At 38.7% G+C, this 13927-nt stretch overlaps 1 protein-coding gene across 4 annotated transcripts in view; it reads right to left on the bottom strand.

The window, feature by feature from the left end:
* kdm6bb (lysine (K)-specific demethylase 6B, b) overlaps window positions 1-13927 on the bottom strand; it is a 139510-nt gene that overhangs the window by 36542 nt on the left and 89041 nt on the right. The window contains exon 1 of one of the 4 annotated variants that reach the window (NM_001030178.2): window positions 2965-3149. The exons of 2 other annotated variants lie outside the window; for them this stretch is intronic. The gene's annotated coding sequence lies outside the window, so the exon portion shown is untranslated. Of the gene's footprint in view, window positions 1-2964; window positions 3150-13927 lie in introns of those variants that run through there. One more of the 4 variants, XM_068223807.1, reaches the window with a different exon arrangement.

Here is a 13927-nt window from a genome sequence, read left to right as displayed (position 1 = left end):
AATCAAGTCCGAACATTATGATAGGCTTTCAAACCGACGTGTTAAAATATGTTCTATCATTGTATACCACTGCGCACCCTGTTTTGCAGGAAGGATTACGACATCTGCGCATTCACAGAAACAGTTCAAACAGAAAATAGCAGGCAAACAACAATCTACCTTCTTTTTAAGTTTGAGATTGTAATTACTTTGGGGTCGATCACACCGAATGCGTTTTTTTGTCTTGAGAGGCGCCTTTTTGAAAGATTTACTAATGTTCACGAGCATTTTGCGCACTGCTTATACTTCCTGCACGCCTTTCGTTTTAACCGCCTGCTGCACCTTGCGTTTTGCCCTTGCATGCTGTGCACTCGCAGCAGATGAAAAAAAGTCAACTCTGAACGGAAAAAGTGCGTTACTTTAGTCGCATTTTTTCAGTCTCCAATCAAATAAAAGCAGTGTGACAAAAAGTGACAGCAGTGTTTGTGTTGTCAAGATGACTTCAGAAACTTCTAAAGATGGAGCTGTATGACTTCTCAAATCTTAATTATCACAATATTATTAAATATTACAATCATTCCAATACCAACAGCAACACTCACGCAAAAAACGCAGCTGATTCAGTCATTGCCTAGACACATAAAAAGCGCACAGCACTTTTCATTCGGTGTGATCAGCCCCTAAATATGCTATATAGTTTTCTCTCTGGTGAATGTTATCATGCATTAAGGAGGTGTGGCTTTGGGTTGGTGTAGTGCAGGGTGGGATGTAGGCTTTTACTGCTATCAGGCTAATGCTTTTAAGCATTTTCCAAGATCTCCTATTGCACCTTTAAATAAGCAGTTTGATAGACTTGAAATCAAATCAGAAGTTTCAAATCACACTGTTGTGGTTGACAGAAGAAATCTGAAGTGTGAGATCAGACTGATAAGTATATTTAAATAAGAAATTTGACATTTAAATCAGTTTGACTTTTTTTAGTCTGGCCTAATATAAAACATTAAAATGTGTCATCATTTTGTCAGTTTCTGTGGTTTCAGATCAGAAGTTTCAAATCTGACTGTTGCGGCTGAAAGTAGAAAACAGAAGTGTGAGGCCAGACTAATTAGATTATAGTATTAAATCAGACGTTTGACAGATTTGACAGACGTTTTTTAATCAGTCTGCTCGGATATAAAAACTATATCATGTATTCAGGTTCTGAGGTTTCAGATTAGGTTAGAAGAGATCAGAGACTTACAGAGCTGGTTTCAACAGTCTTGTCTAATATAATTACTGATCTCAATAGAAGTGCATAATCAGACTGTCTGAAGAGATCATACATGCACAATAAGGATACAGTAATATATATATCAGGCTGACAAAATTAGAATATTTATATCTGATATCAAGTTGCTGAAATAAAAATATTGCCATCTGAAGTCCGAGATCAGACTGGTTGAAATCAGAATTCTTACATCAGACGAGTTTCAAGTTTTAATTGCTGAGCCCAATTGATGAGACGTTTCTGTGTTCATTGTGCTGAGGCCAGATTGTTGTTGAAAATTCTTGGAAGCTTGACAGTAAATCAGTCATGCCTCAACAAGTACCTCCTTTTTTTTTTTGTCAGTTGTCCATGAGCAGAAATGACACACGGAAGAACTACTGTACACAACCAGCTGAAGATCTCCAAAACGCTGGTGGTCCAGTAATGACAGTTTTCCCCGAGCCGCAGATTCCCATATGAGGTTGAGAAGTGCTTGGATTGGCAAAACTTTAGGATGTTTCCAAAACCAAGCTTCCTTCACTCCCAAACCATAATAACCAACACCACTGCGACACACAGCTGGACCACCGTGGTCCAAACCAGAACCAAGCATAATGTTTCAATTTACTGCAGCGCTGTAAAAGGTGCACAGTACGCTTGAAAAACTGAAAACAGGGTGGTTTCTGTTTATGCTTCTCGAGTGCTGTAATTACATATTTAGGGTGTTTTTGCTTATATTTAGCGTTAGACTATGCACTTCAAGACTTGTTGTAGTAACCAATGCTTCACAAGATCTTAGCAGATGCTTCGTAACCATGTCAGCAAACACAAACCTGCTCAGCACAGACAAACTTGTTCTCCAAAAACACAACCGACAACAGTATCTAAGCTGTCTTCACAAATGATTAAGTTTGCAATTACAGACTTCCTGTTTCTGCATTTCAACTCTGCTCTGGGTTTCAACTCGTGAAGGTTCATTTCAGTCTACAAGGTTACCAGATCTCATTTAACTGACATCACGGTTTCATTCATTGCAGCTCCACCAAATGACTCGGGTTCAGCCTCTATTTTTAGAAGGATATTTTAGCAGCTCACGGTTGTCTGCCTGTGGTAAAGCTCCGGTGAATGTAGGTCAGTATGTGGAGATAACCACGGCACGTGTGCATTAATCCCCCTGCAGGCCTGTGCAAACAATAGCCTTCCAAAGATTTTTTTGCTCCTGAAAACATTTACAGTATACACACCGAATTGTGTTTATGTAAGCTTAGCAATAGTCACAGCCATAATATGTTTATGAGTTGACATTCATGACTGATGATGTCGCTGTTTTTTTTTTTCCTTTTTTTCAAAAGCAGCAATGCTTATGTGACAGTTATCATATAAAATGAAAACTAGTACTCCTAAGGGATTGTAATCTCATGATGGCATTTATTTAATCGCACGGAACCAGAGCCGGTGTAAGTGATACCAGTAACTACAGATGCCGGTGATGATGTGAGGCAATGCATCTGTAATGCTACAACACACACACACACACACACACACACACAGAGAGATAAAGCACACAAACTGCTGTCAGAATAATGAATGTCTGCTTTAGTGTCGATCGATGTGCATGTGATACACATAAGCAGTATGAAAACACATGCACACTTTCATTTGCACACAAAAAACATGCAAATACATCAATAAGTATCATGAGATGTTCAAAATAATGGCCTTTTCTCTTCAAATCTTACCTCCTCTCCTCTACTTTCACCTCTTCTCTTCCCCTCTTGCTCCTATTTTTCCTTCTTTTCCCCTCAAAGCAATTCCTTTCCTCTCCCTCCCGAGTCAATCCTGTCGCCTCTGTTCCCCACTTCTCTCCTCCCTCTTTCTCCTCTCTTTTCCTCTCCTCTCACTGATTCTCATATGTTCACAGCAGACTCAACCACGTGCACAGCCTGTGGGCGGGGCCACCGTTTAATGCTTCTGCACTCTGCTGAGCTGTCAATCACCTCAGCTCGTCCAATCAGCAGAAAGCAGCCCGTGTCAGTCAAAGGATACTAGCGAATATGAGCCCTGGAGGTGGGAATTGTGCAGAGAAAAAAAGTGGGAGTGAGAGAGTGTGTCTGCCGTGTATGTGTGTGTTTTGGAACAAGGCCAACACACTATGTGCTATTTTTAAACCTCACTGTAGGGTGGCAAAAGACTCCATTTTCTGAACGAATCGGGTTCGTTTCAAAGCTTCCAAAATAGCTTTCTGCTCAATTAGATCTGTTTTGATTGAAGAAATATGAAATTGGGGAATCCGTCATGGGATGATTATGGTCTGTGAAAGTATTTTGATGAAAGTATCTCTCCATGAATTGGTGGATGTGGTCGCTACAGTTGCAGATTTATTTTTTTTAATGAACTAAAAGTCTGTTCAACTTTTTAACAATTCAGAGCGTAACTTCATTACACTAACACATAACAATGGCAGGATGTTGTTTCGGTACATAGGATGGTTGCTAGGATGGTTGCTAAGCTCACCACATCGATGATACACAGTTCTGTTTACAATATGGGTTTTCACGATTTCTCTATACCAGGGGTGACCAAACTTTTTTCGTATGAAGGGCCAAAAATCAAATATCATTGATATCCATGGTATGATGATAAATATACCAAACTACATTAAATTAAAGTTGGCAATATAACTATTGCAATAAAAACATAATCACATCTACAACACAGTAGAGTTCAACGCTGAATACACCAGTCAAGCAGAATCTGCCTTTGTCTTGATTTGCTCACCAAATCCTCTATCCATCACTTGACAGTATGCACATTTGAAACAAAATCTGAATAATTTACACCATTTCATAGATATATAAACTAGACATCGCATAGGGACCCTGAGCATGCGTCAATAGCGCCGCCACATTGGTACAGTGCTCCCAGGACAAATGTCATTCAACTGCACTAGTCAAGATAGTGTTATTACGTGAAGACGCTGTCTACAGGTGTAGTAACGAGCAAACATAGAAAACAAACCACAAAGGCAGAACATTTCATAGGTAATATAAATTTTTTTTTCTTCTGTTTTTGTATGTTCTGAATTTTGTGCTAATCAGGTAACGTTATTGATGGTTTAAGTCACTTACTGCATTCACCATACGGCAAAGCAGCTCCAAACACAAAATAAAACACAATTGGGTTCCAGATTATATATATATATATATATATATATATATATATATATATATATATATATATATATATATATATATATGTATGTTTTGTTTGTTTGCCATGCCATATTACATTTCTTCCATAAGCAATGTAAAACAATCAAGATGGGCCCTAGTTTGGGCACCTCTGCTCTATGCTGTGTTTACTTATTTTATATGCCACGACAATTCTTAGAGCAAATAATCAGGAGTAACAAAGTGAACTGTACTGCTGCCAGTGATAAATCAATAATAAGGTATAAAAAGGTGGTTTCCTTCTTCTTACCCTTTTACCACTGAGCATCAAAAGAAAATCAAAAGTTAAAAGTAGCTTATTGAAAATTACTGTAAAAGCAGACCACTAGGGTTGGGCGATGTTGACCACTTTGGCATCGTACAATGTCAAATGTGAAACGTCGCGATGGACGATGGCATCGTCGTCATAGGTGGCGGTAAATTAATTATTTATGAATAATTAATTAATTAATAACCAATTATTTGTAGCCTATTGTTTTATCTACCTGACCCGCATGGTCTTTGTTTTAGCCATTACCAAATCATAAATAAATAAAGATAAGTTACACACAAATTACCATCTGTTAATCACTTTTTCCATGGGACTCTGGCATGAATAGGCAGAGTGATCTGAGTCGTTATAATGGCAACGACAAACTTGGTTGGTAAAAAAGGTGCACAACCAACAGGAGCCAACCAACAGTATCTGAGGTTTTCGCTAAAATTACTAAGTACAAGCGTGAAAGCTAAAGATTGAAGCAGTGTACTGACGCTGTGACGTTACCTGATAGATTCAAAAGACTAAAGAGTGGTTAGATAGAGACACGATTAATTCGATATCATGTTTATCAACTAAAGTGAGACCAGCGGTACATCCTTGATAAACTGTTCGACGTGCACTGCTCTAGTGTGAACCAAGGTGCTGTTCAGAAATGCTAGGTGAAACGCCAGTGTGGACGACTGGACGTGGATTGTTTTCGTTCAAAAATGCCATTTTAAAATGATAGCATCATCGATCATCGATCCAACCCTGCAGACCACAAATAATAATAATCACATAAGTCAGCAGCAATGTTATGGATTTGATATTACTGTGTAGTACTACTGTATGTAAGGCTATACTTATCATTTTAATACAAACTTTCACATCATAAACCACAAAACAGGAATGAACATTCTATTGTTTCCCTTATTTTGACAGATACTATGCAGCATTTAAAATATTCCAGTAAACATTGCTTATGTTGAAAGACAATTATGTTTAAAGCACAGTAGGAGAAATGCGAGTGATTTGGAGATAAAAGACGAAAAGAAGACAATAACTGCTTTGAAAATAAAATAAAAGAACATAATCAGCAGGACCAAAACACATCCAGCAGACTGGAAAAGAGGTTTTGTCATAGAAATTGTTGTTATACAAATGTCTTACAATTAAAAACAAAAACAAAACAAGCGTCATATTATTTTCACTGCAGATGACTTTTTCTTGTCTGCCGTAGCACAAACAGATCATTCAGTCAAACTGGCATATTAAGACTATTTGTAATATCCATAATTTTGAGCAGAACTGGAAGAGATACCCATAATTTAAAATAGTAGACTCATTCAGAAAATTAGTGGAAATCAAAAGAATCATAAGACTGATGTGATAAAAAAAAGTCTGACAAGAAGAGATGATAGAAGCTAATGGATGAGAAAAGCAGAAGGCAGAAAATGATATGTTTTGATGTAATGTGATACGAAATCATATGAACGAATGGCAATAATACACTGTATGTTGAGATAGGATATGTAAGGATAAGTTTGGGACAGGGCTGTACAATTTGTAGAGGAAATGGAATGGATATGATAAAACAGAAAAAGCTAAATAAAACAGGGAGTACACAAGACAAGGTGGGATAGGATTGGATAGGACATGAGGAATAAGGAATATGGACATGAGGAATAAGAAAATCATCGGAATCAGGCATGTAAACGACATGAAAGACCAGTATAGGAGCTATGGGAAAGAAATAAAATGAACAAGAAAAGCATAAGATAGGATAGAATAGAGTTGGGATAGAACAGGACAGCATGGTTATTTATAGAAAATGCAAAGGATATAATGGGACAGGGAAAAAAGAATGGGATACGGTATGGGGTGAAATAGGTTGAATTGCAATAGGACAGAGTAAGATAGGAAAGGAAAATGGAAGTGATTTGGGAATGTTTTGAAATTTATTTTTTAATTTATTATCAAGGGAAAACAAATGTGTTTGGCCATAAACTTAATACGCTAATGGGCCCCCCTTTGCAGCAACAACTGCAATTAAACATTTTCGATAACTTGTAATTTTATTACATACTTGTGGAAGAATTTAGGTCCACTCTTAATTGCAGAACTGTTGTAGTTCAGCCAAATTGGAGGGTTTTCAAGCATGAATTGCCTTTTTAAGGTCACGCCACAGCATCTCAACTGGATTCGGGTCTGGACTTTGACTAGGCTACTCCAAAGTCTTAGGGTGCTTTCACACCTGCCTTATTTAGTTTGATTGAATCGCTCTAGAGTTTGTTTCCCCTTTTGGTAAGGTTCGTTTGGGCAGGTGAGAATGCAGCAATCATACTCGAGTGCGCACCAAAAGCGGACCAAATAAGCGTACCGAGACCTGCTTGAAGTCTCGGTACACTTTCAAACGAACCCTGAAGCGGTTTGTTTGTGGTGAGAATATGATCCGTACTAAAACAGGTCCAACTGCAAAAAATACTGCGCGTTTTGGACTAATTTAGCTGCCGTAGGCCGATGCGCTGTGCATTATGGGATATGGAGGAAAAATATTTGTTGACAGCGCTTTACCAACAGAGAGAGAGAGAGAGAGAAAAACATTACCTGATGGATCGTTGGTAATATTTCCGCAAGATGAGCATGTCGCAGTTTAGCTAAATTAATTCACGTCTCCTCCTGAAGTGACGAGCGTTGCATTAAACACTGTTTTCCAGCCGTGGCCGCACTTCATTTTCCTAATGTATAGTTTGTCTAAAGCAGGGATATAAGCAGCCAGCGCAGTCGTCCCTCCAGAGTAAAACGTTTTGTTTACCTGCGGGAGTTTACTAGCATTTTTCCGCACGTGAATTCTGACTAATCAATAAGCAGCTTAGGAAATATGTTCAACAACATCTGATTTTGTCAGATGACTGCATTTTGATTTGTTTCAACTGGTTCGGACCAAAGCCAGCAGTGTGGTGTGAAAACGACCCAAAGACGGCAGAAAATGCAACAATGTATCATTTATTACCCTTGGTCCGGACCAAATGAAGCGAACTACAGATGTGAAAGCACCCTTAGTTTTGTTTTTCTTCAGTCATTCAGAAGTGGACTTTCTAGTGTGCTTTGGATCATTGTCCTGGTGCAGAACCCAAGTTCGCATCAGCTTGAGGTTACTAACAGATGGCTGGACATTCTCTATCAGAATATTCCGGTACACAACAGAATTCATTGTTCCAATTATCACAGCAAGTCTCCAAGGTCTTAAAACAGCAACACAGCCCCAGACAATCACACAACCACCACCACATTTTCTGTTGGCATGAAGCTCTTTTTCTGAAATGTGGTGTTACTTTTTACATCACACATAATGGGATACTTTCCAAAAAGTAAACTTCAGTCCACAAAAATCCAAAAATCTTGGGGAACATCAAGATGTTTTCTGAAATGAGATCTGGCAAAAATGAGATGAGCCTTTATGTTTTGTTTTTTTTGCTCAGCAGTGGCTTTCGTCCTGGAATTCTGCAATGCAAACCATTTTTTCTCTACCTTATGGTGGTGTCATGAACACTCATCTTAATTGAGAAAAGTGAGACCTGCAGTTCTTTGGATGTTGTTGTGGAGCCTTTTGTGATCTCTTAGATGAGTTGTCGCTGCACTTTTGGGTAATTTAGAGCTGCCTGCCATTCATGGGAAGGTTCTCAACTGTTCCATATTTTTTTTTTATTTGTAGATAATGGCTCTCACTGTGGTTTGCAGCAATCCCAAAGCTTTAGAAATGGTTTTATAACCTTTTGTAGCCACTTTTTGCACACAGGGCTATGTCGTTTTATTTTGTTTTCTCTTTATAATAAAAACCTTAATTAAAAAAGTATGATGTGTTGACTTGTGTTATCTTTGACTAAAGTGTGACAAGCAATAAGCATGCAAAGAAATAAGAAATCAGTAAGGTGGGAGAATAATGGGAGAATAGATGGAGCAAAAATTAGAAGGATGGATGGAAAAAGGAATAGGATAGGACAGAATAGAAATAGGACAGGAGTGGTAAATGATGACTTAAAGGGGACCTATTACTGCCCCTTTTTACAAGATGTAAATTAAGTCTCTGATGTCCCTCTGATGAGTGTATATGTGATGTTTCAGCTCAAAATACACTGCAAATAATTTTGTATAACTCTTTGAATTCAAATAGTACTGTTTTGGTGACTGTCCCTTTAAGTTGTACTCTTTTTAAAAGAGGGTGGAGCTATGCTGATGCATCAGCATAGCGGCAGATTCAAATCAGAACTCAGAAGTTCTCAGAAATCAGAATTTATCTGTGAAAAAATGAAAATGTCAAAAGAAGTGTCTCAGAAGAGTGTAGACTATGCAGAGTCTGGTGTTTATTTATGCATCCTAAAACTCCACATTTATAATACCCCTTTAGGCTGATTTATACTTTTGCCTGCCACCGCATCTCGCACCTCCGCTGAGTGCACGCGCACCTCGCGAAACAAACAAGTCTTTTATACTTGGCGCCGTTGTGATATTATTTAAAATGACAAAGGGTGGTCAAAAGAAACCTACCGTAAAATAAAGCGGATGAACACAGAAGTAGGACGTTACCAGAACTATGTCATATCACTAAAGATTTTTAAATCAAACTTTGTTGCATCACTTGCTTTTATTCATATCTCAGACAGTTCTACCTATTGAAGTTATTAACATATTAACGACAACAGACTATGGGTTACTCTACAAATATATATATTTTTAATTATGGCAAGAATAAAAGCAAAAAATATTAAAAAAAATAGCCTACACATACTAAATAACTCACACAATGTTACCTCATGGTTATTACTTTTTTTTTTTTTTTGGTTATTTTAAAACTGTTTATACAGTTATTTTCAATCCACCTTGAATACATAAATCACATGAAGCAAATAACATCTAAAGGTTTTTCACGTGGCCAATAACAGTAGCTTTTATATCTATCTACATATGAATCATCACAAAAATGAAAATCGTGCAAGTCATGCTTCAATAAAAAAACAAATATTATATTAAAAATGTTTGTACTTTATTTACAAAGTATATTGTTGTCTACATTGTGTTATATTTACTAGGCCTACTGTTTGTGTGTAAGATAATACATACTAATATACAAACATTTCTGGCTGGTGATTAAAAATAGGAGAAAACGTTCACAGATTACTCTCTGGCTATTGTGTGTTCTCTACTTATATGCTAAAAAGGCAATAATGGCTCACCATTTCTGACCATTATCACCAATAAAGTCCAGAAAAACAGGGCATCAGTATATAGTAAACTGAAAAATTCTAATATTCTTTTCCACTTATCAAAGAAATAATTTCTTCCTTGATTATAGTTTTGTAACTGATAAAGTTATTAAATTAAAAATTGTAATATATGCACAACAGTGTAAAACTTATGAATGGAGAAAAACATTTGTGTGATTGTGTATTAAAACCATCTGGGTCTCCATATTTGCCATGGTCTTTCTAGTTGTTTTTAACAAACTTATCCATCAACATTTTTTACAAAAATTTTCCTCCTTTCCCATGACGGTTGCAATTTCAAGCCAAGAATTATGGGTCATCTGGTTCTCCCTGTGATCACACATGGATGGATGATAAAGATCTCTATACAGTCTTACCCGTTTCAGACAAAATCTCTTCAAAGGGATTCATATTCAGCTCAAATCAAATTCAACGCTGCATGAACTCTTTGCTCGAGTCGAAAATTTTGTGTGTTCTGCCAGCCGAAATCATGTCGCACTCCCCCAAAGTGAACCTCTGCCAACTCTGTGATGGCGTTACATTCGCCGCGTGCACTCAAGCGAACTATCGAACGCATTGAGTATAAGGGTGTACTCACACTATGTACAGTTGCCATGAACAGTGCCGAAGCACGGTTGTCCCCTCTCCCCTGACGGCCTGCACTTACATTGCATCTGAGCTGGAGCATGCTTTGTCATCGATGATGTGACTGTTCAGTTTAACAGGAAGAGAAGTGCTCTCACTCCGCACAGTGGAGATTTCTTTAGTTATATCATTTTAGTCGTTTGATATGCAGTGACAAACAGATCAGCCACTTTTGACGCTTATAAGTTATCGTAAGTCCTCATGCTGCAGGTCATGGAAGGTTTCCTGAAAGTGCAGCTGTTGTGCAGCAAGGGGTTTGCATCTTTAATAAACTACAAAAGTTCTCGTTCATTGAAAATTACGAATGAACAATACATCTATATGGAACAGTCCATTAAAATTCCCTTAAAAGTCTTCAGTTTTGGGCTACTCACCCCACCAAAGCTCAAGTGAACTGCGCTCTAGCACCTCTTCCAACCGGGCCAGGGCTGGCCAACTGAACCATGCCTGAGTCTGATTCAGAGCACTCACACTTCTCAAATGAACCGGGAAACATGCCTAGACACGGTTCGGATGGCATAGTTTGAGTGTGCTCTAAACCTGCCTCTAGTTACATTATCTTCAGCAGGTGCAGTGTGAAAACTTTAATGGCGGATGGTAGAGGTGTGAACCTTTACTGGTCTCACAGTTCGGTTCGGTTACGATTATCATGCCTTCGATTCGGTTCAATTGGATATCTCGGTGCATCATTGACGATGCTTTCCATATACAGTGTTATATTTTAGGGGGGAGGCTATAACAAGCTGTCTGTATAAATACACAGACACACAGCAAGCACCACACTGTCTCTCATTCAAACACATACACAAACATAGACAGCACCAAAGAAACACACACACAAACACACACATACGCACGCACATGCACACTTAAGTCCTTGCAACAGGGAGAGCTCGCGCTGAGCGGAGCAGAAAAAAGAAAAAAAAAAGAAAAAAAGAAGCACTTTTCCGACGGTCCCTTACTGAGAGCTCCTCTCAGAGCGAGCTCTCCCGGCTAAACACATATTGCGAGGGCTTAAACGGAGCAGTGATCGTAATGTCGAGCGAATAAAATGAAAGACAGATGTGAAACATAACCAGCTTTGTCTTTTTGTAGGAAACACTCTTTTTAGGGTAAAAGGTTTTTGAATTATTGCCGTCAATAACTGAATGTGTGTCAGGAATATCGAAAACAAAACCAACTGAACCGCGCTCATTTCTGGCGCCCCCCTGGATATACAGCACCCTTAGCATTTGCCTATGGTGCCTATGCCACGAACCGGCCCTGAGTTGGCTGAATGTTGTAAATACTCGCGCTCACCTCCCTCACGACAGAGCGCATAGGAGATAAATGACATCAGTACATAATAACCGGTTATGACTATTACTGAACCGATACCTTATTGTCTGCGTCTGCATCGCGGTGCACTGAAGAAACAATTAATTTTGACACCCCTAGCGGATGGCTGCTTTTCACTCAGGGCTGTTTATGCTAATGAGGAAGAGATCAGCTCTAGTTTTTGCATAATAAGTCCCCTTTATGAGAAAATATAATGCTGAAAGACGAGAATATATGCTGAGAAGTTGAAAAGGATGAATAGAACAGGATATAAATAGAAAGGAGAGGTAAATTAAATAGATGGTTTGAAAGAATAGATAATAATGAGAAGATGAGAATTGATGAAGGGAAAAATAGATGGGGGATGGACATGATTGGAAGGAAAGAGATGGGATGGAATGGGAAGGGCTAGGATCGGATAGAAAAGGATTAGGAAAGCATTGGATATAATAGAATAGGAATACAGAGTGAGATAGAAACGAGAAAATAGATGATTTAAAACCGATAATGTCAAGAAATGAGAGCAGAGTGGGGAAAAGCAGAAGATAGGTAAGGACGGAAGAAGAATAGGGACATGGTAGGAAGAAAATAGGATTGTGAGATGGTGAGAATCGAAGAGGAAGGGACAGGATGACATAGAACAAGAGAGGATAAAAGATAATAGAAGAACAGAGGAGAGCTCGAAATGCTTGTGCATTCCTGGCAATGTCTGGTCACAGCTGGGTAGACCAACAGCTTCTGAATGAGACTGAGACACTTAGGCTGAGGCAGTGAGGCAGAGGGTGAAAGGAGGAGGGGGTCTTGCCTACGTGACTTTCTGTGCATAGCACCTATGTACCCCATCTGTCCTATCCCCATCCTATCAAACAAGGAGGGTAGACCGTGTTAATAGTTAGTCCAGGTACAATATAATGAACAGACAGACGGTTTATCCCAGAAACACACATACCATAAGAAACAGGATAGATTCCTGTCTGACTGTCCATAGCAACAGCTCGAGTACTGCACAGTCTCCATTGGGTGAATGAGCTGCTGCATGATATACCAATGTCGGCACGCCAGCCAATCAGATGCTCTGTCTGGCTGAGCTGGATTCCACGCTCACCATGGTAACAGAACGACACACTTGAGTCAGTTCAACATGGAGTTTTGACATCCATGAACCACATGTGAGCGTCGACTTCATGCAAAGAGAAAAACCAGAAGATGTGATAAATCAGGGCTGTTTATGTGTCGGCGGTTGTGTAAAGACACACAGCAGACAGATTCACTCTGGACAGTGATGCGTGAAATAGCTTATTGGAATTCCACTGCTGCTACAGAGCCATAAAAGATGCATCTAGTTTTGAGTGGCAGTGTGGTATGCAACATATCTGCGGCTCTGAATTATTATTTTCAACATCTCCTGAAGAAGCTCGCTTGAGCTAAAGTTGATGTCATAAGGTTACAGGGAGTTACAAAAGAATTCCGAGCATGTTGCTGTGTGGTTGCCAGGGGTAATTTCTGAGGTTAAAATTAACACTCAGCAGATGCCAAAAGTCAGTAAAAATTGCTGTTGGTAAGCATGTTAAACAGTGTTTCTCACCATTCAGCTAGTAACCATTTTATTAGTTCTAGCAATGATTGAGAATGCAATAAGATTTAGAGTGATTATTAAATCACAAAGGCTGCATTGTAGTTATTAGTAATATGTAATCTGATGTGCAGCACTGCATGGTTTTCACGTGAGCATCTCATGATAACGACATTTTCAGTGTTTCAAAGCAGCTTTGTTCACAGTAAATCACCACAGCATTTGTGCAAATGCTGTGACTTTGAGTTTGTGTTGTGAAGAGTACATGCAAGTAAACTTTATCAGTCTGAATAGCATATACTCACTTTTAAAGGCCTGATGATTTGCATCATTCAGTTGTGTTTTGGGGGCATTTTTTTGACCTGATAATCAATCACTTTTAATTAAACTAGAAGCACACCAGCATTCTATAGCATTCTGCCTGCCTGATTTGTT

This window comes from Danio rerio, chromosome 10 (genome assembly GCF_049306965.1).
Source record: "Danio rerio strain Tuebingen ecotype United States chromosome 10, GRCz12tu, whole genome shotgun sequence".
NCBI classification, from domain to species: Eukaryota; Metazoa; Chordata; class Actinopteri; order Cypriniformes; family Danionidae; genus Danio; species Danio rerio.
The sequence above is the reverse complement of the archived record's forward strand: the minus strand, read 5'-3'. Positions and strand labels throughout refer to the sequence as shown.